This window comes from Crocodylus porosus, unplaced genomic scaffold (assembly GCF_001723895.1).
Source record: "Crocodylus porosus isolate Cpor-Errol unplaced genomic scaffold, CroPor_comp1, whole genome shotgun sequence".
NCBI classification, from domain to species: Eukaryota; Metazoa; Chordata; order Crocodylia; family Crocodylidae; genus Crocodylus; species Crocodylus porosus.
Window position 1 is genome coordinate 47,348,665 of NW_017728950.1, and position 1,430 is coordinate 47,350,094.

Sequence of the window (1,430 nt, forward strand, 5' to 3'; positions counted from 1 at the left end):
ATATTTGCGTCCAAGGAAAAGCAAATGCACAAAAAAATGCCTGTGTGTGCAGAGTCCATTAACTTGTGTATTAAATTACATTTTGCAATATGGCTGATGGTACAGTCATACAAGGGAAAAATGTACGCAATTTAAACATTCTCTACAAAATATTGGATTCTCTAGGAAATATTGTATTTTTTTCTGGACAGATACATATAACAACACTGGTGCTAATTATTCTAATTGGTCCATTTATTCAGGCATGATTTTTTAAATGCCACTAGACTCTCCCAGGCCTTGGCAAGCAAATCAAGGAGAAGTTGATTTGTAAGACCTCATAAATAAGTGTGTATATAGCTCTATAGATACATGTGCAAATATAAGTCTGTTACTGATTTGGAATCTTAAGAAGTTTATTTTTTTTTTCCAGATTTGTCTTTTATTAACATTTCTTCACTTCATTAATCTCATATCGTTTGTGAAATGACACCAAGCAGTTGTTGATTTTTTGCATCAGTATTTTTTTCATGGTTCCTTTCACTTAGTTTCTTTTTTCACTTCTTTTCTGTCTTGTCTAGTTTCAGCAAAATAAATAAAACTGAAGCTCTTAAGATGAGCTGGTGAGGTGGGAGCACTTTTATCAGTGGGCTTGCCAATTCTGCCTGAATCTTAAAATCTAGAGATAAGGTGAACTTTTTGGTTTAACTTCCTTTTTTGTAAAGTGTGTTACCCTACTGCTCATGAGAAGTAATGACTACATTATAACTGATGTTGCTGTTGGTTTTTTCAAGTATCAAGTAGAAATGACAGGAATGCCTCTCTCCTTCCTTGGACCTGCTGATGATGCCTCAGCCCTTGGCTGAAGGGACCATCTCTAGTGGGAAGAAGACTGTTCAGTTCCTGAGGAAGTTTCATTCATGACTAGTTCTAGGTGCCTGTCCTGCTGCTCTTTGAGTTATCCCTAATGAATACCTACTGGTTATATGTGACTGCAGCTGTGAACATACAGCTTGAGAACTGCTTAGAGAGCAACCTTGCTGTTCCATGAACTGGTGACTTACCAAAAATGTGTAGCTCTGACTATTTTTGCATTGGCTATTTTTGCTGTCACACTGCATGACAAATTCATGCCTAGTTTGCCCTATTGCTTTTATATCTTTCTGCATTAAACAGTAAACATGTGTTCTATGCAATTTCATGGTTTGAATACTGAGACAAAATCAGAACCCAATTCAAAGATAACTAAAGGGTTGTAAACACCAAACTTTAAAAAAGATGAGACAAGAGGGTGTGATGGAAGGGAATAGCTCACTCTTTCCTTCTGGTCCGCTAGTGACTCTGGCAAGGTTTTAAACATTTACCACTGACTAATGTGGGCAACATGGAGAGGGTCCAGAGGAAGGCCACTCGCATGATCAGGGGACAGCAGGGTAGGTCCTATGAGGAAA